Source organism: Elephas maximus, chromosome 11 (assembly GCF_024166365.1).
Source record: "Elephas maximus indicus isolate mEleMax1 chromosome 11, mEleMax1 primary haplotype, whole genome shotgun sequence".
In the NCBI taxonomy this organism is placed as follows: domain Eukaryota; kingdom Metazoa; phylum Chordata; class Mammalia; order Proboscidea; family Elephantidae; genus Elephas; species Elephas maximus.
The window spans coordinates 24,443,553-24,470,281 of record NC_064829.1 but is presented as its reverse complement, the minus strand read 5'-3'; the positions used below and the strand labels follow the sequence as shown (position 1 = coordinate 24,470,281).

Below are 26,729 nucleotides of genomic sequence, written 5' to 3'. Positions count from 1 at the left end.
ACCCAGGGGGGCAGACGGCACAGACAAGGGGCCCAGCGCTACCCCCCCTGAACCCATCCCAGGAGAGAGTCTAGCTGGTTGGCGCGGGCGGCGTAGCGGCACAGCCGGAGGGAGAAGCACCCGGGAGGCAGTGACTGATCTTGGAGCGGGGAGAGCAGCGTCCCAGCCGGGGAGCCGTCCCGCCGGGAGTTTGGCGGGAAGCGGGCGGGGCGTGAGGGGGGGGGTCAGCTATATTTCCCTAAAGTGACCCCGGGGCGGGGCCCACACGTTCGTGGGGGGGACGCCCACCCAGTTCGCGCGTGTGGCACGGCGCACCGGAGGGAAAAGTCCCCGGGAGGAAGTGACAGGTCTTGGAGCAGGGAGAGCAGCATCCCAGCCTGGGAGCCGTCCCACTGGGATTTTGGCGAAAAAGGGCGGGGCGTGAGCGCGGGGTCCAATTATATTCCCCTGAATTGACCCAGGGGGCGGGCCCACCTGGTCCTGCGGGTGACGCCCACCCAGTTCGCGTGAGCGGTGCGCGCACTGGAGGGAGAAGTCCCCAGGAGGAAGTGACAGGTCTCGGAGTGGGGAAAGCAGCGTCCCAGCCAGGGAGCTGTCCTGCTGGGATTTTGGTGAAAGTGGGTGGGGCGTGAGCGCGGGGTCCAATTATATTCTCCTGAATAGACCCTGGGGGTGGGCCCACCCGTTCGTGCGGGAGACGCCCACCCAGTTCACGCGAGTGGTGCCGCGCACCGGAGGGAGAAGTCCCCGGGAAGAAGTGACCGGTCTCGGAGCGGGGAGAGTAGCGTGCCAACCGGGGAGCCGTCCCGCCCGGATTTTGGCGGATGGGGTTGGAGCGTGAACGCGGTGATCAGCTCTATATTCTGTGGTGCTACACTCCTAGCTCTCTGATCCCTCCCCCACCCTCCCCAGGCGGCTCCATTAACATCCGAATACCCAGAGCCAGAGGGAGAATTCAGATAGCAATCTGACTGCATTTTTTTTTAGCTGATTACCTGGAAAATCTAGTTTCCCAGAGATGGCTCGGAGACAGCAGTCCATATCAAACCACATAAAGAAACAGACCATGACAGCTTATCCAACCCCCCAAACAAAAGAATCAAAATCTTTCCCAAATGAAGATACAATCCTGAATTATCAGATACAGAATATAAAAAACTAATTTACAGAATGCTTAAAGATATCACAAATGAAATTAGGATAAATGCAGAAAAAGCCAAGGAACACACTGATAAAACTGTTGAAGAACTCAAAAAGCTTATTCAAGAACATAGTGGAAAAATTAATAAGTTGCAAGAATCCATAGAGAGACAGCATGTAGAAATCCAAAAGATTAACAATAAAATTACAGAATTTGACAATGCAATAGAAAGTCAGAGGAGCAGACTCGAGCAATTAGAATGTAGACTGGGACTTCTGGAGGACCAGGGAATCAACACCAACATAGCTGAAAAAAAAATCAGATAAAAGAATTTAAAAAAATGAAGAAACCCTAAGAATCATGTGGGACTCTATCAAGAAGGATAATTTGCGAGTGATTGGAGTCCCAGAACAGAGAGGAGGGACAGAAAACACAGAGAAAATAGTTGAAGAACTCCTGACACAAAACTTCCCTGACATCATGAAAGACGAAAGGATATCTATCCAAGATGCTCATCGAACCCCATTTAAGATTGATCCAAAAAGAAAAACACCAAGACATATTATCATCAAACTCGCCAAAAACAAAGATAAACAGAAAATTTTAAAAGCAGCCAGGGAGAAAAGAAAGGTTTCCTTCAAGGGAGAATCAATAAGAATATGTTCTGACTACTCAGCAGAAACCATGCAGGCAAGAAGGGAATGGGACGACGTATACAGAGCACTGAACGAGAAAAACTGCCAACCAAGGATCATATATCCAGCAAAACTCTCTCTGAAATATGAAGGAGAAATTAAGATATTTACAGATAAACACAAGTTTAGAGAATTTGCAAAAACTAAACCAAGACTGCAAGAAATGCTAAAGGAGATTGTTTGGCCTGATGACCAATAATATCAGGTACCGGCACAATACAAGGTCACAAAACAGAACGTCCTGATATCAACACAACTCAAATAGGGAAAGCACAAAAACAAACAAAGTAAGACTAATTCTAAAAAATAAATAAATAAACAAAATAATACACACAACAGGAAATCATGGAAATCAATAGATAAACGATCAAAATAATCAAAAAGAGGGACTAAATATAGGAGGCATTGAACTGCCAGATGGAGAGTGATACAAGGCGATATGGAAGGATACAAGTTAGGTTTTTATTTAGAAAAATAGGGGTAAATAATAAGGTAACCACAAAAAGGAATATCAATTCCATAACTCAAGAAAAAAGCCAAGAAAAACGTAACGACTCAACAAACACAAAGTTAAACATTATGAAAATGAGGATCTCACAATCTACTAAGAAAAACGTCTCAGCACAAAAAAGCGTGTGGAAAAATGAAATGGCCAACAACACACATGAAAAGGCATCAAAATGACAGCACTAAAAACTTATTTATCTATAATTACGGTGCATGTAAATGGACTAAATGCACCAATAAAGAGACAGAGAGTCACGGACTGGATAAAGAAACATGATCCATCTGTATGCTGCCTACAAGAGACACACCTTAGACTTAGAGACACAAACAAACTAAAACTCAAAGGATGGAAAAAAATATACCAAGCAAACAGCAAAAAAGAAGAGGAGTAGCAATATTAATTTCTGACAAAATAGACTTAAAACTTAAATCCACCACAAAGGATAAAGAAGGACACTATATAATGATAAAAGGGACAATTGATCAGGAAGACATAACCATATTAAATATTTACACACCTAATGACAGGGCTGCAAGATACATAAATCAAATTTTCACAGAATTGAAAAGTGAGATAGACACCTCCACATTTATAGTAGGAGACTTCAACACACCACTTTCGGAGAAGGACAGGACATCCAGTAAGAAGCTCAATAGAGACACGGAAGACCTAATTACAACAATCAACCAACTTGACCTCATTGACTTATACAGAACTCTCCACCCAACTGCTGCAAAATATACTTTTTTTTTCTAGTGCACATGGAACATTCTTTAGAATAGACCACATATTAGGTCATAAAACAAATCTTTGCAGAATCCAAAACATCGAAATATTACAAAGCATCTTCTCAGACCACAAGGCAATGAAGCTAGAAATCAATAACAGAAAAACTAGGGAAAAGAAATCAAAGACTTGGAAAAGGAACAATACCCTCCTGAAAAAAGACTGGGTTATAGAAGACATCAAGGAGGGAATAAGGAAATTCTTAGAAACCAACGAGAATGAAAATACTTCCTATCAAAACCTCTGGGACACAGCAAAAGCAGTGCTCAGAGGCCAATTTATATCAATAAATGCACACATACAAAAAGAAGAAAGAGCCAAAATCAGAGAACTGTCCCGACAACTTGAACAAATAGAAAGTGAGCAACAAAAGAACCCATCAGGCACCAGAAGAAAACAAATAATACAAATTAGAGCTGAACTAAATGAATTAGAGAACAGAAAAACAATTGAAAGAATTAACAAAGCCAAAAGCTGGTTCTTTGAAAAAATTAACAAAATTGATAAACCATTGGCTAGACTGACTAAAGAAAAACAGGAAAGGAAACAAATAACCCGAATAAGAAACGAGAAGGGCCACATCACAACAGAGCCAAATGAAATTAAAAGAATCATTTCAGGACTTCCCTACGTGTCACAGGCCCTCCCTCCAGGGATCTGAGGGCTGTGGAGTGCAGGGCACTCTGTCCTCCAGCCCCTGCCCACATTCTCCTGTTCTGCTACCACCAGCAACACTTGGCTGGGAGAGAAGTGACAACCAGCTCAGTGTCTGCAAAGCCCCAGATTCCAGCCATGCAATTCGCCCGTGCGGCTGCTAAAGCCCCCACTGGCTGCTGGTTCTCTACAGAACCCTTCTGCCTGTGGCAGGTGGGATCTCTGCTTCCCCACATCCAAACCTAGCAAACTCCCCGGGATGGATGAAGCAGCAATGACCTTTGCTCACTTAGGAAAGGGCCCCTTTTCTCTGGAATTCATATCATTTAGACTTCTTTACATCTGCATCTCCTCAATTAGTTAAAAAAAATATATGGTTTATAACTTTTTTGTAAGTTTCTAGACATTTCCTAGTTTTATTACTTCTAATTGGCCTACACTGACAACATCCTAGCCAGAAGCAGAACTCCCTAATGTGTCTATTGCAGTTTTTAGTTATTAAAATTGCCATCTTGTACCATCTGTGTGAGGTTAGTGGACCAGTCCATGAAATGTGTGGGGTTAGGGGACGGTGTGTGATCTGTGTGGGGTTAAGGGGACGGGGTGTGATCTGTGTGGGGTTGGAGGGACGGTGTGTGATCTGTGTGGGGTTTGGGGGATGGTGTGTGATCCATGTGGGGTTGGGGGGACGGTGTGTGATCTGTGTGGTGTTTGGGGATGGTGTGTGATCTGTGTGGAGTTAGGGGGATGGTGTGTATCCATGTGGGATGAGGGAGCGATGAGTGATCCATGTGGCGTTAGGGGGATGGTGTGTGATCCGTGTGGGGTTAGGGGGATGGTGTGTGATCCGTGTGGGGTTGGGGGGATGGTGTGTGATCTGTGTGGGCTTAGGGGGACAGTGTGATCCATGTGGAGTTAAGGGGATTGGTGTGTGAGCTGTGTGGGGTTTGGGGGATGGTGTGTGATCCGTGTGGGGTTGGGGGGATGGTGTTAGGGGGACAGTGTGATCCATGTGGAGTTAAGGGGATTGGTGTGTGATCTGTGTGGAGTTAGGGGGATGGCATGCATCCATGTGGGGTGAGGGAGCGATAAGTAATCCCATGTGCGGTTAGGGGGATGGTGTGTGATCTGTGTGGAGTTAGGGGGATGGTGTGTGGTCCATGTGGAGTTAGGGGGACAGCATGTGATCCGTGTGGATTTAGGGGGATTGGTGTGTGATCTGTGTGGAGTTAGGGGGACAGTGTGTGATCAATGTGGAGTTAGGGGGATGGTGTGTGCTCTGTGTGGAGTTAGGGGGACGGTGTATGATCTGTGTGGAGTTAAGGGGACAGTGTATGATCTGTGAAGGCAAGCAAATTGTTTCTGACTTCAGATTCCAGGTTCTAGGCACCAAAGTTAGAAAAGTGGGAGAAGGCAGGGAATGAATGGATAAGTATGAACTATTAGGCGTATATGTGCTGAAATATTAAAAATTGTTTCTGCCTGGACAAAAATGATTTTTTTTTTTTGGCTTTTGTCTAAATTAAGTTACGTAGAAAATAAGCCCTAGGTGATTATATCTTTGTGTGATGGTTTTAATGTATATTGTGTTTAGCTGTCATGGCATGTACAGTTTTAGAGGGTAGAAGCCAGGTTGTGAACCTTTTTTTTTTTCTCTCTACCAAGAGTCCTGTGGACATCCAGTATTTTCCAACAGAAATAATTTAGGATTCTGATAATTGAATTATGAACAAAATTATAAAAATGAACAAAAATTTAATTATAAACAACCTTTCATTCTCTGTTACTTGAAAGTTATTTACTGGCTTGAACGGTACTTATTTTCTCCAGAAATTTAATCCGTTTTCAGAACATATTGTTCTAGTTGTGGCACTTAGTCATTTATACATGAAAAAAAGAGAAGGCCTCTGTAGTCGAGTGGGTGAATTACCTGTTTCAGAGCGTTACAGTACATGGAAATATGAGGAATTTGCACAGAATTTTAAATTTGTAAAACCGTTTTAAGCTCCATCTCCTTGTTCCGTAGAAGCAACATATATTTATTTTAATAACTCACTGTACTTTATAGGACATGAAAATAATCCATATGTAAATGAAATCTACTAAACCTAGATTTTATTGTAAATAGAGCCAAGATCAGCATCTATTATGATTTGACTTTTTAGATGGAAATCTTTGAATTTGAATAATGTTGCAGCGAATACATTTTTTTTTTTGAAAGAAACTATGCAAACCATTAAAAAGGAGACAGCTCAAACATATTTGCGAAAAGCAAGCCTCTAGGCCTTGCATGCATTTACTCTGAGTATGAATAGAAAGTAATAGCAGCTTTCTACATGAACTTTGATTTTCACCCACTTCATCTGTACCCAGATTAGAGCAGAGGACGCAGAGAATTATTGATTCAAAGGTCTTGAGCTTCATCTCTTGCCTGGTGTCTGCCCCCATCCCCACATTTTGGACCTTGGCATCACACATAGCAGTGCCATCTTTAAGATTTTGAACTTGGAACCGCAGTTTGTGAGCATAGTCTTCTATCCAATTAGCTCTCCCTGTTGCTTCTCTTGCCCTGCAACCTCACCCAGACACCCACCCAGGACCCCACCCCACCCCTCACCAACTCTCCAGGTCTGTCAGCTCTCCCTGGGAAAACTGACAGTACATCACTCAGCTCCTGTGAACTCTTGTGAGAACTTTTAACTCCCTCCATGGAGCGCTCTGCATGTGCCCCCCTTCCCCCTCCCCCACCTTCTTCAGCCCTTCGTCTACCATAAGAACAAACATCAGCTGAAAGAATAGGGCCTTTGCCAATTTCTAATTTGCTGTTGCAACATGTCTTCCTGATCTTGGACCACTCTCTGCCTCAGCGGAAGATCTTGTCTCCTGTCTGACTGAGAAACTAGAAGCTCTCTCAGTTTATCTCCCCTTCACTTTAGCCATACTTACTTTTTCTTAAGCACCTCAGAGAAAGCTGTCACTTCTCTTTCCTGAGACTAAGTTTCACTTGTTTATCCCATTGTCCTCCACTTTTAGTCACATCTTCAATCCCTCTCTTTCTGCAGGGCCTTACAATTACTATACAATCCAGTTTCTGCAGTCCTAAACACATCCTTCCTTAGGAAGCTCCACTGCTGTTATCATTGCCACCATCATTGCAACATGGGCATTTTAAATTTTTAATGTGTCTTCTCTGTGGCATCAGCACATTTGACCACATGGGACTTGTTGAAATAGACCCCCTTGGCTGCTTCTTCACCATTCTGTCTCAATTCTCCACCTCCTCATCTTAGAGTTCTTTATTGCTTCTTATTCCTCTGCCAACTTTTTAATAGAATTCCTCAGGATTCTTTATAGACTTGTATATCCATCAGGTCGTGTGGAAGGAGATGGCACAACGTACACACTTTAGTGAGGAGCCATTTACAAAGTTTTGGGCAGGACTGAGAGACACCAATAAGAAATGGGGCGGGGCAGCCTGGAGAGAACTGGAGCTGTAGAAGACCCACAAGGCAGGAGCTGGGCCTGAGCTAGGGGAACTGAGCCACTGCCCACATGTAGCCCAGCAGTTTGGGGGAGGCCTGGGAGTAAATACCCTGACCTCCCTCCCCTCCTGTCCTTCTGAGTCTTCCTGATCCTTCTCTTTGGCCAAAACCCAATCAGAAACCAGAGGGCAAGGGAGCCCCCTGATGGCATCCGTAAGAGTCAGTCTCCCTCAGCACAGTGTGGATCTAGAGGGCAGATGAGAAAATATCCTATCCTGTACTGTGCATTTCTCTGTCCAATTCTCACTGTCTTTTTTTTTTTGTCAGCACACATACGCCCCTGGCTTCAACTGCCACCTATATGCTTGTGACTCCTAATTCTATGCCTGATCTTTCTAAAGAGAGATCCTGGAACTGATTTCCATTTTCTGCTGGACATTTTTGCTTGCATATCCTGAAGGCATTTCCAATTTAATATGATCAAAATGGAATTCATTATATTCCTCCTTCAACAAAAAATAAGCCAAACCAAACTAAACCAAAGAAAGATCAAAACCCCACTTCTTTTCCTGTATTTCCAGTCATTAAGTAGCTTCCTCATGCTAAGAATTTGTTTTCACTTTTATCAAAGTTATACTCACACAATGTGGAAAAAGTCAATTCTAGAAGTTTCTATGTGGAAAACTTGTCCCAAGGCCCCCTTCTCCCATAATTTCACCTCTGCAGAGTAAACCACTTTTCTTTATTTTAGATAATTATTATAGTACTTATCCCTGTGATGAAAAACATAGGCTTAGTTTGCAACTGCCTAATTTTTATGTGGGATTCTTGCAATGTGGAAGGTGGATGGAGCGCATTCCTCCCATCCCTTCATGTATACATGTTCTTCCCTTCATCCATTCTCTCAGTGTAGATAGATAGACTGTGATTTCGGTATATCAAGATTCTTATTTACCCACAACATATTAGTGGTTATAACCAAGAGGAACATGTATCCACTTTGTATTCTAAAAGAGTAAATGGCTTCAAAGAATTTCCAATTCATCCACATCTCTTCAAGTATCATGTTTCTTAAAATAAAAAAAGTAGATAGTTCAAAAGATAGAACTATAAAATAAATGGATAAATCACTAGGCTTAGATTAAACTTAAATGAATCCTTTAGATGTATTTGTTTGATGATGTTTATATAATTTTAATATGTGTATTTGAATTTATACTATCACTTATTCATTCATTCATCCAACAAATTGTTGTTGCTGTTAGTTATTGTCAGAAGGGCTCTGACTCATGGCAACTGTGTGTACAACAGAACAAAATGTTGCCTGGTCCTGTGCCATCTTCATGATCACTGAAGTCCAATCTTGTGGCTACTATGTATTTTGAGTGCCTTCCAATCTAAGGGGCTCATCTTCCACTATATCAGACAGTATTCTATTGTGAGCCGTAGGGTTTTCATTGGCTAAATTTTGGAAGTAGGTTGCCAAACCTTTCTTCCTAGACTGTCGTAGTCAGGAAACTCACTGAAACCTATCCACTGTGGGTGACCCTGGTGTTATTTGAAATACTGGTGGCATAGCTTCCAACTTCACAACACTCAGGCCACTACAGTATGACAAATGGGTGGTGGATCAAACAAATAGAATGCTAAAATACTCCAGTAAATATGCTCTGGATATTATCTAGTACTAGAGACAAAAATAAATTTGGAGATAAAGTGTCCTCAAAAAATAGTCAAAATACTATAACAGATGTGAAAGTAGAACCAGAAAATTAAAGACATTCTTGAATGATCAAAATCTCTTTTATGTGATTAATTTAGATCTTGATATCAATAAAATGTATGTTGTACTAATAGTTAAATTATAAGAACTGATAGCAAGAATATGTAATTTATCTCTGACATCAAAAATGGTATAGAAATAGTGCTCACAATGCATTCAGTTCATAAGTATACATATGTATGTGTGAATGCCTATGTGTATTATGTATATATATGTATGTGTGTATCTATTTATGCATATGTATGTATGTATATCCACCACTCGTCTGTCAGTTTGTGGTCCTCTCATGGCTTGCATGTTGCTGTGATCCTGGAAGCTATGCCACCAGTATTTCAATTACCAGCAAGATCACCTATGGCGGATGGGTTTCAACAGAACTTCTAGGCTAAGACAGACAGGAAAGAAGGACCTGGCAGTCTGCTTCTGAAAAAATTGGCCAGTGAAAACCTTATGAATAGCAGGGGAACATTGTCTGATATAGTGTTGGAAGATGAGCCCCTCAGGTTAGAAGGCACTCAAAATACAACCCGGGAAGAGCTGCCTCCTCAGAGTTGACCTTAATAATGTGAATGGAGTCAAACTTTCAGTACCCTCATTGGCTCATGTAGCATGATTCAAAATGGGAAGAAATAGCTGCAAACATCCATTATGTTTTCTAGATTTATACAAAGTATAAATCTAGAAAAATTGGAAGTCGTCAGAAACGAAATGAAATGCTTCAAGATCGATATCCTATGCTGCACTGGTCTCACCGCTTTGGGAGCAAGGAATAATGAAGAAAACTAAAGATATGAGGAAAGAATTAGACCGAAGGACTAATGGACCACATCTATCATGGCCTCCACCAGACTGAGTCCAGTACAACTAGATGGTTCCCAGCTACCACCACTGACTGCTCTGACAGGGATCACAATAGAGGATCCTGGACAGAGCTCGAGAGAAAAGTAGAACAAAATTCTAACTCAGAAAGAAAGACCAAACTTGCTGGCCTGACAGAGAGTGGAGAAACCATGAGAGTATGGCCCCTGGACACCCTTTCAGCTCAGTAATGAAGTCATTCCTGAGGTTCACCCTTTAGGCAAAGACTGAACAGGCCCATACAACAAAATGAGACTAAAGGGGCACACCAGCCCAGGGGCAAGGACTAGAAGGCAGGAGGGAATAGGAAAGCTGAAAATAGGAAACCCAAAGTTGAGAAGGGATAGTGTTGGCATGTCCTGGTGTTGCTAACCAATGTCATAAAGCAATATGTGTACTAAGTGTTTAATGAGAAACTAGTTTTTTCTGTAGACCTTCATCTAAAGTACAATTTAAAAAAAGAAAAAAAAAGATTGCAACCTTAGAAACCGTATGGGGTGCCTATGAGTCGGAATCAACTGGACGGCAGTGAGTTTGGGTTTTTTATCGTTCTAAAGAGTAAAGTGGTGGATCAACATCTTTGGTTATGCTCTTAACGAGAACTTAACAAAACAGCTAAGTGACTTGGTAGCTTGCCTAAGAGTTATTTATAAAATTAGTAGGTGAGGGATACTGAATTATCAGACTTTAAAATTCTGTGCACTTATTCTGTGCACACACCATGTGTGTGAAGGAGCACACACTAATAAGAAGCAAAGTAAAATCTGGCATTTGTATCATTGTACTTGCTGAATAATTGATGGAGCATATCTGCATTTATTGGGGTAGTTGGTGGGGGAAGCTAACCACCTTATAAATAACCCACTTTATGAGTTAAAAAAAGATTGATATCCTAGGCATTAGTGAGCAGAAATGGAGTGATACTGACCATTTTGGATTGGACAGTCATTTGTCTTCTATGCCAGGAATGACAGATTGAAGAGGAATGGTAGTACATTCATTGTCAAAAAACATTTCAAAATCTGTCCTGGGATACAACTCTGTCAGTGATAAGGTAATATCCATATGCCTACAAGGAAGACCAGTTAATATGAATATTATTCAAATTTGCACATCAACCACTAATGCCAAAGATGAAGAAATTGAAGATTTTTATCAACTTCTGTAGTCTCAAGTTGATCAAACATGCAATCAAGATTCACTGATAATTACTGGTGATTGGAATGTAAAAGTTGGAAACAAAGAATAAGGATCTGTAGCTAGAAAATATGGCCTTGGTAATGGAAACAACACCGGAGATGGCATGATAGAATTTTGCAAGATCAATGACATTTATTGCAAATACCTTTTTTCAACAGCATAAATGGGGACTATACATGTGGATCTCACTGGATGGAATTACAGGAATCAAATAGACTACATCTGTGGGAAGAGTCAATGGAGAAGCTCACTGACATCAGTCAGAGCAAGGCCAGGGGCCAACTGCAGAACAGACCATGAATTACTCTTGTGCAAGTTCAAGTTGAAGCTGAGGAAAATTAAAACAAGTGCTATAGTACAACCTTGAGTATATCCCACCCGAATTTGAATACCATCTCAACAGATTTGATGCACTGAACACTAGTGACAGAAGATCAGACGAGTTGTGGAATGACACCAAGGACATCATACATGAAGAAAACAAAACGTCATTAAATAGGAAAGAAAGAAAAGACCAGTTGGGTGTCAGAAGAGACTCTGAAATTTGCTTTTGAACAAGAGCTAAAATGAAGAAGGGATGAAGTAAAAGAGTGGAATGGAAGATTTCAAAGGGTGACTCGGGAAGACAGAGTAAAGTATTATAAAGAAATGTGCAAAGACCTGGAGTTAGAAAACCAATAGGGAAGAACATGCTTGGCATTTCTCAAGCTGAAAGAACTGAAGAAAAAAATCCAGCCTCAAGTTGCAATATTGAAGGATTCTGTGGACAAAATATTCCTGGGTAATCCATTCAGTTAAGTATTTGACTACTATCAGAAAGGTTGGCATTTCAAACCCACCCAGAGGCACCTGAGAAGAGAGGGCACAGCCTTGAAAACCCTATGGGACAGTTCTACTCTGTATACATGGGGCCACCATAAGTCGAAATCTCCTTGGCAGCAGCTAATAACAACACCATAAACATATTACCTTTCCATTTTGCTGATGTTACCTGTGTATACATTATGTAGTCACATACATCATTATATATGCAGTACATCATCTTATCCATTGTGTTAGTCAGCGTTCCTTATCTAAATGTCTGCATAATGAATTCACACCAGGGGAAATTTTCTAACTTTAACTGGTATGATTTTTTTTGTTTGTTTTCATATTATAATGAGGATTGTATAACATTTCCCTTTTCCACTAGTTTACTGGAAATTGAATGTTTATAGCAATAATCCTTAGACTATGTAGATTGCTCATATGTCCTACCTTACATGGGATAGTTCTGGATTATGCTTGTTGTAATTTTGTAATTATTAGTACTACTATGAGTCAGAATCGACTCGATGGCAACCGGTTTGGTTTTTGGTTTTCACTCTCAAACATGTCCCGTTTGGACAGTAAGTTATATGGTCTCTTTAGCTGTAACCATCTTTTTGTCTTTTACATGCCTCATGCCCTGTGATTCTTATTTCAAAATCCTATCTTTTATTGTAGCCAGCTCCGGTCCTTTTTGAGTTGGCAGTTTATAAATAATAAGAGTACAAATGCTATGTGATTTATTAGAAAAGCCTTGATGATTTGATGTAGGATCCAAGGTGGAAATTCAGAGTCCAGAATCTCAGGACAAATTGCAGGTGCATATTGTGACAATTTCCATCAAAAGGGCCGCTGTCCTGAAAGGAAGATGAAGGACAGTGCCTGGTGAATAAGCATAAAGGAAATGGTCTTTAACTTGACACAATAAAATGTGTGGTGTGTGCCATCACTGTCCAGCTTGCTGCTTCAGTGCTGAAAATTTTATGAACTTTATGGCAGGGCCTGTAAAAACATTTATGTTAGTTATAACCATAAACTGATCTGCAAATTGTTTGTACTCACCTTGCTTATGAAGGAGGTTTTTCCTCCTGAAATATCACCCACAGACATACACTCACAGAGCCCCAATTTTGACTGCTTTTATGCCCAACCCAGATGAAATACTTGAAGATTTTCTAGTAAGAAATAAAACCCTAGGGAATCTATTAAAATTTGACATTTGTATTTCTTATGGTAATCTTAAGGGAAAAATGAGTTGTATTTATCATTGTAACCATAGAAATAGAGAAATGGAAACTATATAGACATTTATCACAGATGTTAACATTACAGTTGAATGTCTTTTCCATCAGGCCTTCAATCAGATTTCTCTTGGACTTCACGTCTAACAAAAGTAAAACAGGTTTATGACTTTTTTAAAAAATTAAATTATTCTTGATTGCTTTAGATAGAACCATGGGGTTCTATATAACATCTTGGTGGCAAGTTCAATTGATTAACAAGTCTGTTTGCATGTTAATACCTTAATGAAGCATTTTTTAAAGGTTTACTGAAAAAACACCTTCAGTAGTATAATCTAAGATGTGTGTTTAAAAATGCAGATTTCCAGGCATCCAGTGAATTAGAATCTTCCGGGCAGTGGGCTGGATTTTGCTTACTGAATTTTGAAAACCATTGCCCTTAGAAGGAAGATTAATTTGGACATTGACCTTGAAAAATGAACAAGTTTGGAAAAGCCATAATGAAAAGTATTAATTTTCCAATTTTAATGATTAATAGTTTTGTTTATAATAATTACTATGGGCATGGACTAGAAAGGAGATGGAGACAATTGTATCCATAACAGAGAGGATGGGTTTTGGGGAAAATAAGCAGGGAAAGGGAATTGAGATAATTTACCAAAATTGGGTGTAGGTAAGTGAAAAGGACCACGGGGCAGCCAATTGTTGCCAAAACACAGAAGGTAGTTTCAGGCTCAGGGCCTGGGGTGGAGAAGTTTTGGAGTCACAATGATTTAGAAATGCCAACCACATTTCTTAATCCCTATGCGTCTGGTGGCACAGTCGCAGTGGTTAAGAGCTCAGCTGCTAACTAAAAGGTGGGCAGTTCAAATCCACCAGCTGCTCCTTGGAAGCTCTCTGGAGCTGTTCAATTCTGTCTTGTGCGGTTGCTATGAGTCAGAATTGACTCAACGGCCACAGGTGGTGTTTTTTGTTTTGTTTTGTTTTGATGCATCTCAATAACCTCAGATGTAAAATGGGGTGATAACAACATGTGAGACTATAAGTAAAATGTGTACAGTTATTTCTATTACAGTTCCTTTCCTCATGCTCCCTAACCCTCCATGCTTACCTGGAGACAGGTGAACAGAGTGATTCCATGTGGGCTTAACTTTTTGAAGTGGGAGAGTATAGGTAGTTCTGGAGTGAATCCCTGCATTGTTCCATTTTCTTTTCTTTTCACTATGAAAGTACTTTTATGTTTTTAAAATGTAACTTACCTCTGCTACAACAGAGTTTTAGTTATTGTCATCCCAAATATCCTCATATTTTATTTTCTTGTGTGGAGCTCTCAGTAGACAGTTGGCAGCTGAAGTCCTGGTTTTGCCATTGACTAACGGTATGATCTTGGCAAACCTCTTAACCCCCTGAGGCTCCTATTCATCGTCTAGGAAAACAGTATAATGTGAAGATTAAATGAAAAAAGAAAGGGAACAAATGTGTCTCCTACAACTATACTAGGAATATATAAATGTACCATAAAAGTGAGTTCCCTGCCCTGCCCAGCACTCTTGGACTGTGGCTAATGTTTTGCTGAGATGAGGTATAAGCATGCCTGTCGTGCAGTAGAACAGATGTCTGGCCTCAGTGCTATCCTACACCCCCATGCCATCCCTCCATAGACCCCTGAATCATAGGAAGTAAAATGAACTGTAGCATTATTGGCACCAGTAGTTATGAGTAATAGATATCAAGATAACATATTAAAACTCATTACTTCCTAGAATTTAATTTGAAGCTAAGTCTAGTTAACTGAAAATGCATTAAAGCTAGAAGAGTACAGAAAGGGTAGAGCCTGTTTCTGAATAAGATAACATCATATATATGCTTATGATTGTTTCCTATATACATTTAAAATAGATGTGAGACCTCTGACAATAAAATGCACACATCCAATAAGCCTGTTAAAATGGAAATTAAAAATTTAAAAACCATATAGCAGGAGCAAACAAACATAATGCCCACTTAAAGAAAACAAAATTATTGTGATTGAGCATTGAATTTAGCCTCAGTGTTTCTAAATAACTTGTTTATCTTCCAACTACTTAAAGGAACAACTAGGAGTGATAATGGCAGGCATATGTTTTGTTCGGCAAATATATTTGACCACTAAAAATGTGCAAGCCACAGCACTAGTGTTACGGAAGTGTTCCAGAAAGAGTGAAGATGAGTAAGACATAGTGGTAAACCTCGAGGGGTTAAGAAAAAGTCCCTGGAGTGTACAGAGAGAGGGCAGTAGGATGTCAGATGGTAAGTGATAATGAATTGGGGGAGGCAAGGCAAGAAAAACAGTGTCAGCCCAGATGATTGATAACATTGCATTTATGCTAAAGAGTTTGCCCTTGATTTTTTTATATTTTTAATCTAATTCTTAAATTTCCACTTTATTTTACCAGTCGTTAATAACTAATGCATATAATGCCATCAGGAAGCATTACTCTTTAAGGATAAAAACTTGAGACAGTGGTTGATTAAGTGGTCTGACCTTTGTTTTCTACTTTATCAAAGCCAGTTCAAGAAGAGTTATATGTATCCTTTACTTTATGAAAACCCAAATATGTGAAAAAATAGTTTTCAAAATACTTTGCTGTACAAGAAGGAGTCTCTATAGACTTTCTTTAAATGCCAGTTTCCTCTCTTGACCATCTGGTTAGAATGTTAATGATTAGATTTTTAGTCCAGAGTTATGAAAGATTCAGAGATTTGAAAATATCATTCATAAAGATATATATGGTATATGTCTGTCTATCTGTCTATTTATCTATTACTTATATATAATTTCCAAATTTAGACAACCTTTGTAAGGGAAAAAAGAAATCACATCATTGAATTAGGAGGACTATTTTTAATTCTCATAGTTTCATTGCAAGCAATTATTTACACCCTTGGAAAGAATAATGTAATTTAGTATTTCTTAGTGAATATAAGAGAAAAAGTTGAATGTAGCACAAGAAAACATGGTATCTACTGTCAAAAGTTTTTTGAAAAAGATACTTTTACTTTTTCAATTTTAGAGCTAAATTTCATAGTAGGATTCCCAGGCCTGGGCACAATGGCTGAAATAGGAAGGCCTTGCTGAGCTGTTTGGTCTGTCTGAAATGTATGTGCTTAAAAATGGTTTTCTTATTTTTGAAACATAAAAAAATTACACTGCATTTAAAAGAGAAAGACATTGCAATTTAATAGGTTTAAATATTAAAGCTTTTTCTTATTTTTTCATTTCTCAATTATGCATATACACATAAGCTTCTTTCTACTGGGAAGCCCAAAGCAGCAGACATCATTCTGAAAAAGAATATTTAATTCCCTGGTACTGACAGTATTATGGTGCTTGGTTATCTCTAGAATGCTAAAACATCACGATAATAAAAAACCAGAATAGCCACATGACAGTATCTACATGTAGAAATGTTCTTTTAAAAAAAAAATTAATTTCAGCAATGAGATACGATTTCACTCCCACTGGGATAAAAAAAGAAGAAAAAACATGGAAAATAACAAATATTGCCAGGATGTAGGGGAAATTGAAACTGTTTTCTGTTGCTGGTGGGAATGCAAAATGGTACACCCATTGTGGAAAACAGTGTGGTGTTTCCTCAAAAAACTAAAAATAGAATTACCGTGTGACCTAGCAATTCCACTTTTAGGAATATACCCAAAGAACTTGAAAGCAGCGACGCAAACAGACATATATACACCAGTGTTCACTGCCACATTATTCACGGTAGCCAAAAGGTGGAAACAACCTAAATGGCCATCGATGGATGAATGGATAAACAAAACATGGTACCTACATACAACGGAATACTAGTCAGACAGAAAGAGAAATGAAGTCTCCATTTATGCTACAACATGGATGAAGTTTGAAGACATTATGCTAAGTGAAATAAGTCAATCACAAAGGGACAAATATTGTATAACCTCACTTATAGAAAAAAACAAGAACAGGCAAATGTATAGAGACCAAAGTTTATTCATGGTTGCCAGAGGTGAGAGGGAAGGGGAATGGAGGATTTTTTGCTTATGGAGCACTGAGTTTCGGTTTACCATGATTGAAAATTTGTGTTGATTAAGTGTAGGGTTGTACAACCTATTAATGCAATTGCTGTCAATAAGTTGTGCAACTGTAAAAAGTTAAATTGGCAAGAGTTGTGTGATAGATGTATTTACAACAACAACAAAAGAGTAGCGGCTGAGGCTGCTTATGTATAACCAAACACCTCGTGGGATGTGGTTTCTTAGTTTGGAGGTTTACAGCATGGTTTCATAGGACATCCCAGTTAATTGGCCTAATATTGTGTTTAGGACTTCTGTTCTATCTCCTAGTTTGTTTCTTAGTGCCTGGGGTATTAAAGACTTACAAGTGGCCACCCAAGATACAACAATTGGTCTCCTATTCACTTGGAGTAACGGACAATGAAAAAGAGTCAGGAATAGGAGAAAGAAATGCAATGCGTGGCTAATTGTCTTCATGAACAACTGCTCCTGTTGCCCTGAGATCAGAAGAACTAGATGGTGCCCAGCTACTGTTTCTGAACATTTTCATCAAAGATTATATGGTAGAATACTGATCAAAAGGGAGAATATGCATAACAGAATTTCAGATTCTCATGGAACCAGACTTTCTGGAGCCATGGAGGATGGCTGAACCCCTGAAACGATTATTCTGAGATAATCTCTAAGCCTTAAACCAAAAATATCCCCTGAGGTCTTCTTAAAACCAAACAGTAGTTTGGTTTAACTAGTAAAAAATGTCTGCCTTGAGCATGGTGCTCTTTTAAGAACTATGTCTATGGGATCAAATTGACAACAGCAACTCAAAATATTACATAGGAAACTTAGGGAGAAGTGAGCTCGTTAATGGGGGAGGACCAATTCAGAAAAGGGGGGTGAAAATGGATGTACAACTTAAAGAATAATCAGTGTCACTGAATTATACATGTAGAAATTGTTAAATTGGTGTATGTTCATTGTGTATATTCTCAACACCAACAAAAATAAAATAAATTACTTAAAAAAATTAACTTCAGGACTGATGTCAACAAAATGATGGAGTATTGTTGTTGTTATTAGGTGCTGTCAAATCGGTTCTGACTCATAGCAACTGTCTTAGACCGGGATCTCTAGAGAAGCAAAAACAGTAAAGTGTATAAATACATATAAAGAGAGATTTATATCAAAGAAACAGCTCGCACGATTGTAGAGGCTGGAACATCCTAAGTCCGTGGATTAGGACAGGGGCTACTCCTGATTCATGTAGCTACAGTGGCTGGCAAACCCCTGATCAGCAGGTTGGAGAACAGGGCTCCATTTACAGGCTGTGAAGATCAAAGAATACAAAGATCCATGGATAAGCTGATAGTTCAAGTCCCAAGAACCAGAGGTCACATGAACAGGAGGCAGCCACAGGATCCAGAGCGAGCAAAAAGCTGGAACGTCTGCTTATATTCAGATGCAGGCCACATCCCCAAGGAAACTCCCTTTCAGCTGATTGGATACTCACAGCAGATCCCATCATGGGAGTGATCACATATAAACACTGAGAATCATGGCCCAGCCAAGCTGACACACAGTCTTAACCATCACAGAGACCCTGTGTACAATAGAACGAAACACTGCTCTGTCCTGTGCCATTCTCATGATTGTTGTTATGTTTGAGCTCGTTGTTGCAGCCACTGTGTCAATCCACCTCATGGCGGGTCTTCCTCTTTTTTGTTGACCCTCTCCTTTACCAAGCATGATGACCTTCTTCAGCGACTGGTCCCTCCTGGTAACATGTCCAAAGTATGTGAGACGTGGTCTCACTATCCTTGCTTCTAAGGAGCATTCTGGCTGTACTTCTTCCAAGACAGATTTGTTCGTTCTTTTGGCAGTGCATGGTATATTCAATATTCTTCACCAACACAATAATTCAAAGGCGTCAATTCTTCAGTATTCCTTATTCATTGTCCAGCTTTCACATACATATGACGGGATTGAAAACATCATGGCTTGGGTAAGGTGCATCTTAGTCTTCAAGGTGACTTCTTTGCTTCTCAATGCTTTAAAGAGATCTCTCGCAGCAGATTTGCCCAATGCAATGTCTTTGATTTCTTGACTGCTGCTTCATGGCTGTTGATTGTGGATGTAAGTAAAATGAAATCCTTGACAACTCAATCTTTTCTCCCTTTATCATGATGTTGTTTTTTGGTCCAGTTATGAGGATTTTTGTTTTCTTTTTGTTGTCGTGTAATTCATACTGAAGGCTGTGGTCTTTGATGTTTATCAGTAAGTGCTTCAAGTCCTCTTCACTTTCAGCAAGCAAGGTTGTGTCATCTGCATAATGCAGGTTGTTAATGAGTCTTCCTCCAATCCTCGTGCCTCACTTTTCTTCATATAGTCCATCTTGGATTATTTGCTCAGCATACAAATTGAATAAGTATGATGAAAGGACGCAACCCTGACATACATCTTTCCCAACTTTAAACCACGCAGTATCCCCTTGTTCTGTTCAAATGACTGCCTCTTGATCCATGTGCAAGTTCCTCATGAGCACAACTAAGTATTCTGGAATTCCCATTTTTCACAATGTTATCCATAATTTGTTATAATCCACACAATCTAATGCCTTTGAAAGTCAATAAAACACAGGTAAACATCTTTCTGGTGTTCTCTGCTTTCAGCCAGGAGCCATCTGACATCAGCAGTGATATCCCTGGTTCCATGCCCTCTTCTGAATCCAACTTGAATTTCTGGTAGTTCCCTGTCCATGTACTGCTGCAGCTGCTTTTGAATGATATTCAGCAAAATTTTGCTTGCATGTGATATTAATGATATTGTTTGATAATTTCTGCATTTGGTTAGATAACCTTTCTTGGGAATAGGCATAAATATGGATCTTTTCCAGTCGATTGGCCTGGTAACTGTCTTTCAAATTTCTTGATGTAGATGGGTGAGCACTTCCAGCACTGCATCCATTTGTTGAAACATCTCAATTGGTATTCCATCATGATGGAGTAGGTAGGCAGCTTCAAAAGCTTCAAATGCCTGTCCCTTCATGGAAGCATCAAAAAACAAACAGGAACAGTAAGAACCAACTTTATCAGAACTCTGGAATGAAGTGAATGCTGAATCAAGAAAAAGGCACCTTTAAAATGGAAGGAAAGCTTTGTGGTATTTTTACTTCCCCATGTCCCCCCCCCCCCCCCCCGCCCCGGCTTGGTGGCAGTCTTGAAAATGGCAGCTTGCATTCTTAGTGTGGTGCCCTTGTCCCTTGTTCTGGAGGGAGAAGAGCAGATCTTATTTACAAATTACTGTTTTTGACTATTCTAACCTGTCTGGGGGTAACTGAAGGACTTACACAAGGTACTGTTTTCTGTTTTGCCTAACTCAGAACTCACCCAGGATACAAAAGTAGTGAACATTCCTTAAAAAGGTGAACAAAAGCCCACAGCCACCTGTGGAAAAAGATTTGAATTCAGATATACACTAGACAGCCAACAGATTGGGAGGAAGAGCTGGGACAGAGTTGTTGGTTTTTTGTTTGTTTTTGTAATTAAGGCATTCCGAAGTGCCATGTATACTGGGAATTTAGAAAACCATATGCATGCCCATGGCAGGATGCATGCTCAAAGAAGACTAGAGAGGACCTTAAGCTTTCACCTTTGGGTGATGTCTGTGTAAGCAGGAAATAAAGGTTAAGGCAGAGTTGTAAGTGACTGGGCTAAGGGTTGAAGAAGTGCTTCATTACAGAGCCAACCAACGAAGACTGTGGAGGTGGATTTTTTTTGGGGGGGGGGGTGCGGGTTTTGGGGAATGTTAGTTTTTACTCCAGACATTAAAGGATATCTCTGTAAAAACTTTAGCTGAACGCAAAGTAAAGGAACAGACTTCAGTGACCACAAATGATAAGGAATGCACTCTTTGCAAAATAGTTTGGAAAAGTTATTAAACAAACAGGTGACAACAGCCTTTAAAAATTAAGAACAGAAGGCACTAGGAAAGGGGGAGAATGTGATTTTCAGAGTAACCACGTTAAAAAAAACCCAGTGCCATCGAGTCAAATGGGTAACCACATTATAATATTAAAATGTCCAGTTTTCAATCAGAAAATCACAAAGTGTACAAAGAAACCAGAAAATAAGGCCCATCTAAACAAGTAAAATATATTGTCAGAAACAAATCCTGAGGAAGCCAAGACATTGGAATTACTAGACAAAGATGTTAAATCAACTGTTTTAAATACTTAAGAACCAAAGGAAATCATGGACGAAGCACTAAGGAAATCGGGACAGGAAAACAATGTATGAATAACATGAGAATATCAGTAAAAACACAGATTATAACAAAGACACAAAAAGAAATTATGGAACAGAAAAGTATAACCACAGAAATGACAAATTCACTAGAGTTGCTCAACAGTGGATTTGAGTAAGCAGAAAAAAATTCAGCAAACTCAAAGGTAAGAAAATTATAATTACCTGGTCTGGAAAGCAGAAAAAAGAATGAAGAAAAGTAAACAGAACCTAAGGGACCTATGAGGTACCAGGAAGCAGACCAACAAATACGTAATGGTTTTCCCAGAAAGAGGAGAGAGACTAAGTGGTGGAAAGAGTATTTATAGAAATACTTGCTGAAATGTTCCCAAATTTGATGAAAGACGTAAATCTACACGTTAAAAAAGCTCAGTGAACTCCAAGCAGGATAAACTTAAAAGAGTTCCACACGGAGGCACATTATAAGCAAACTTCCAAATACCAAAGACAAATAAAGAATCATGACAGCATCAAGAGAGAAGTGAGTTATCACAAATAAGGAATTCTCATTAAGAGCCATTTCTCATCAGAAATGGTGGAGGCCAGAAGGCAGTGGAATGGCATTTTTAAAGTTTTGAGAGAAAAATTAGGTGTCAACTAAAAATTCTTTGTGTATAAAAGCTAGCCTTCAAAAATGAGGGTAAAAGTAAGACATTTCTAGATATTAATAAGCTTAGAGAATCTATTATCAGTAGATCCACCCTACAAGAAATGCTAAAGAGATCACTTCAGTTTGAATGAAAGGACACTGGAGTGTAACATGAAGCTGAATGAAGAAATGAAGGTCACCAATAAAAGTAACTACCTAGATAAACATAAAAGCTGTATTTTTTGTTTAAAATGCCACTTTTTATTTCCTACATGATTAAAAAGATGAATACATAAAATGTAATTATAAACTATGTCATTAGACATACAGTGTATAAAGATGTAATTTATGACAATATGGGAGGGGTGGTATTGACAGCAATAATATATGTTGTCAGTTGTTTAAGTCAATGGAGGGGGTGTGTAGAGTAGGTAGCCCCTGACTGGATGTATTCTTTGAGTTACAAAGATCAGCACTTGTGACCATCCACATTTTTCTTTGTACATCTTATCATGTACTACATAGTGTTGCAGCAAGTAACTTGCGTGATCTCATCATTCTCGAATGTTCACTCGCAGATGTTCGATTTTGTGATTACTGTTCAAAATATGCTGTATAGATTTAGTTTTCTAAAGTAAGTCGGGGGCTTCAGTTGCTTGAAAACATGGACCAAATGCTGATCACTTTGCTAAAGTCAATAGGTAGATTCGGGAAACAGTGAGATGTGAGCACGAAATATATGAAGAAAGAAAAGAAAAGAACCATACAGACAACTCTAATTTTCTGACTAGAAATGCTGTCCCCATTACCAGGGATAATCCAGATAATCCAGAACCTTCCACAAGTAGAGTTACTACCACAACTGACAAAACAGCAACATTTTCCAACTTTTCTTCATTATCAGAGTAAATTTTTATGATTTCTGTATTTTTTTTTTTTACATATGTATGTGTTACAGATTGAATTATGTCCCCCCAAAATGTGTGTCAATTTGGCTAGGACGTGATTCCTAGTATTGTATGATTGTCCGTCATTTTGTCATCTGATGTGATTTTCCTATGTGTTGTAAGTCCTACCTCTATGATGTTAATGAGGCAGAATTAGAGGCAGTTATGTTAATGAGGCAGGACACAATCTACAAGATTGGGTTGTGTCTTAAGTCACTGTCTTATGAGATATAAAATAGAAAAATGAGCAGAGAGACAGGGGACCTCATACCACCAAGAACCAAGAGCCAGGAGAATAGCATGTCTTGTGGACCCTGCTCTGAGAAGCTCCTCGACTAGGGAAGATTGATGACAGGGACCTTCTCCAAGAGCCAACAGAGAGAGAAAACCTTGCCCTGGAACTAGGACCCTGAATTTGGACTTCTAGGCTACTGGACTGAGACAATAAAATCTCTGTTTCTTAAAGCCATCCACTTGTGGTATTTCTGTTATAGCTGCGCTAGATAATTAAGACAGTGTGTATATGAACAGATATATGCACACCCATGTTTACTGCAGCACTGTTTACAATAGGAAAAAGATGGAGGCAACCAAGGTGCCCATCAGCAGATGAATGGATAAATAAATTATGGTATATTCACACAATGGAATACTGCGTTATCTTATGTCTTTCTGTATTTCATTTATGTTTCTCTAAATGGAATTGTTTGTATTTGTTTTGTTTTCCAATTAATTGTTGTCAGTATATAGAAATACAATTGATTATTTTATATTGATCTTGAATCCTGCAACCTTGCTAAATTCTGTCATTATTGGTTTTAATTTTTTTTTAGGATTTTCTACACGACAATCATGTCATCTGAGAATAAGGACAGTTTTATCTCTTCTTTCTGACTCAATGTGATACCATTGATTCAGTTTTCTTGTCTTTGCCCTGCTGTACAGCATTAACTAGAAGTGGTGAGAACAGATAACACTTTCTTCATTCCAATATATATCCTCATTTAGTATAGTGTTAACTATAGGAGATTCACAGGTGTTCTTTATGCAGTTGAGGGAGTTTCTATTTCTAGTTTGCTGACAGTGTTTATCACTGAGTATTGAACTTATTAAGCCACTTTTTCTGTATCCATAGAGATCATCGTATGATTTTTCTGTGTTCTTTTATGTAATGAATTGGTTACAATTAGAGTGTTAAACTAGCCTTGCATGTTTTCTTAGGTTTTCTATTTTTTGGTGCTCTTTATTCATTCCTCTAGATCTCACTTTCCATCTGATATCACTTAATTTCAATTTGAAGAACTTTATTTAGTATTTATAGTAGTGCAATCACTATGTGCCTATCTGTTTGTTGTACTGTGGTGGCTTGTGTGTTGCTATGATGCTGGAAGCAATGCCACCTATATTTCAAATACCAGCGGGGTCATCCATGGCGAATGGGTTTCAGTGGAGCTTCCAGACAAAGACAGACTAGGAAGAAGGAACTGGCAGTTTACTTCTGAAAAAAACTGGCCTGTGAAAACCTCTCGAATAGCAGCAGAACGTTGTCTGATATAGTGCGGGAAGATGAGCCCCTCAGGTTGGAAGGCACTCAAAACATGACTGAGGAAGAGCTGCCTCCTCAAAGTACAGTTGACCTTAATGATATGGATGGAGCCAAGCTTTCTGGCCCTTCACTGAGGTCTTGTAAATAACCCCACATAGACTTTGGCTCACCCCTGTTGCAACACCCCCTTCTCCTGTACCTTGCCCTCTAATTTCCAGCAGCTTTGGCAACTCCAAACTGTACGTTGTGTCTCTTCAGCACAGCGTGACTGCTCTGTTTATGGTTCTCCTACCTCTGCTGCAATCAGGGAATTTTCTCCAGGTCAGCATTAAAGCTGACTCTTGGGTTCACCTGGGTGTTCATCTTCCTTTACGTAGAGATTGCGTTTCTGTGCTGCCTGTTGTTTCATGTCTATAAACAGTCACTTCATGTATTTTGTCCAGTTTTCTAATATTAAAGTGAGAGGGCACTTACACTTAGGCCAGAAGCCGAAGTCTGGTAGAAATATTATGAGACCTATTGCTAAGATCAGAAACCCTGGTGGTGTAGTGGTTAAGACCTACGGCTGCTTAACCGTAAAGATACACAGTTAGAATCCACCAGCGGCTCCTTGGAAACCAATGGAGCAGTTCTGCTCTGTCCTATAGGGTTGCCATGAGTTGGAATTGACTCAATGGCAATGGGTTTGGTTTGGGTTTTTTGTTGTTGTTGTTGTTGTTGTTGTTATTTTTGCTAAGATCACTGGTTCTCAAAGCTTATCTTGCATCAGATTCATTTGGAGGTTTTGTTAAAACAAATTGTTAGGTCCCACCCCTTAAGGTTTCTGATTCTGTAGGATTGTATTGTGACCAAAAATGTTGCATTTTTACACATGACCAAGTGATGCTGCTGCTGCTGTTCCAGTGATCACAGTTTGAGAACCACTTGTTTAAAAAATGGATCTTGAGAAAAAAATTAAGACTTTATTTAGGACTCAATGCATACACATTTCCTTTTTTGTGTGCCACATGTCCTACATAATATCTTTGTGTTTTAGTTGTTTTATTATAGTTCTAGTTATCTTGCTCTTTTTATTCAAAGTGTAATATTTAAAAGTTATGAGGTTTTTGGTTTGTTTTTTTGTTTTTGTTTTTTTTTTGCATTGAAAAGGATAGTCTCCGTTTGTCAGGAACAGAAAATAGGTAGGAGAGTAAGTAGAGTTACATAGTAATGAACTCTTATCATCCTTATTTTTTATTCTGTACAAATTGTCGCTTCCATCCAGATGTGAAACTCTTGGGACATGGAGAGGAAAGATTAAAATTTGATAATATATTTCAGAAGTAAATATTTGACTTTTGTTTCAGAAATTGGGCTATATTTTTATTATCCCCAGAGCTGGTCATAAATGTGTATGTCACGTATATTTGTGTGCCTTGGAAGTAAGATACAAAATAGTGCTAAATTAGGTTTGTTTTGATCTCTTACCAGTAAAGTGTCTGGAACTTGGGCTCTGTCTCTTCTTGGAATGTTCCCAATAGTTTACACTTTGCCCTTTAATAGCTATTACAGTCCTTCTGCCCCAGTAGCATATCTTGTCCATCCTCTTTGTCTTCGTTGTTCCAGTGGGCCCGCCTAAATCAGTTGACCTTTGCAAAGATTTGGGAATGTCTTACTTCTTCACACTCCAATCCATGGTCTTCCCATCAGTGTAAGGCTTGTACTGATGTCAATTTGGTGGCTCTTCTCAATGATGCTGCTGACATGGTTCTTGCAGTGACCTCCCAGACAGTTGTCCAGGAGAGAAGTGTCATCTCAATAACATGACAGTGTTTTTCTTAATTGGGAAAATGGATTGCTCTTCCCCTTCAAATTCTAACAGATCCCTGGCAACATTTTTGTTTACTATACTAAGTTCTCTGAAAACATGGCCCGGTAGCCTTTGGTGGCTAGATTAGAAGGCTGGAGGCGCTCCTTGGAAACTCTATGGGGCAGTTCTACTCTGTCCTATAGGGTCGCTATGAGTCAGAATTGACTTGACGGCACTGGTTTTTATGATAGCACATTTTACAAACTGTTTCAGCTGTAATGCCTGGTTAATAAAGTTTCGACCTCACTTTCAGAGATGTGTTTGTATATATTTTGATGCAAGGATAGTGCAATACTAATTTATCAAAGTG

At 39.4% G+C, this 26,729-nt stretch overlaps 1 protein-coding gene across 1 annotated transcript in view; it reads left to right on the top strand.

Moving 5' to 3' along the window:
• Positions 1–26,729, top strand: part of L3MBTL4 (L3MBTL histone methyl-lysine binding protein 4) — a 710,419-nt gene that overhangs the window by 297,320 nt on the left and 386,370 nt on the right.